General features: G+C 69.3%; 1 non-coding gene across 1 annotated transcript; it reads right to left on the bottom strand.

Moving 5' to 3' along the window:
• Positions 1 to 368: 368 nt before the first annotated feature.
• LOC123461249 lies at positions 369 to 487 on the bottom strand. Its single transcript, XR_006637538.1, has one exon. It is a non-coding gene; the product is annotated as a 5S ribosomal RNA (ribosomal RNA).
• Between the last annotated feature and the right edge of the window lie 217 nt (positions 488 to 704).

Genomic DNA, 704 nt, shown 5'->3' on the forward strand with positions numbered 1-704 from the left:
TTGGCCCCCTTCTGAGAGTTTGTGCCGGCTGAAGCACTGAAGAGGTAGACGAAGAGGAGGAGGAGGAGGAGGAGGAGGCCAGGGAGCCGTGTGAGCCGAGCCCGGAGCCGGACAGCAAAGGGCGGACACCTTCAGCGGCTGGCTCGGAGGACCGCGGAGCAAGGGACACGGCCCACGGACGCACGCAGCCACCCACCCGTCCACCGAGCGAGCACCGCCCCGGCCGGCGGACCTACCCACCGAGCGAGGGGCGGCCTGGAGGCCTTGGCCCCCTTGCATCTTGGTCCTTGTCCCTTGGGCGAGGAGGGAGGGTGGGTGCTGGGTGCGCGTGCATGCAGTAGGCAAAAAGCCTGCGGAAGTAGGCAAAAAGCCTACAGCACCCGGTATTCCCAGGCGGTCTCCCATCCAAGTACTAACCAGGCCCGACCCTGCTTAGCTTCCGAGATCAGACGAGATCGGGCGCGTTCAGGGTGGTATGGCCGTAGACGCTCACACCCGCACTCTGCCGCCTCAAGAGCCTGCACGGCCCCTGACGCCAGGCGGGGCGCATGCAGCGCGCCTCGGCCGGCCCCTGCCTCGCCTGCCGCCCGCCAGCCCGCTCCCAGGAGTCACGGGAGACGCCCAGACGCCCCGACATCACCCTCACACCGACCCCAGGGATCCCCGATGGCCACAGGCCCCGCCACCGGCCACCCGCCCAGAGC

This window comes from Jaculus jaculus, chromosome 5 (assembly GCF_020740685.1).
Source record: "Jaculus jaculus isolate mJacJac1 chromosome 5, mJacJac1.mat.Y.cur, whole genome shotgun sequence".
In the NCBI taxonomy this organism is placed as follows: domain Eukaryota; kingdom Metazoa; phylum Chordata; class Mammalia; order Rodentia; family Dipodidae; genus Jaculus; species Jaculus jaculus.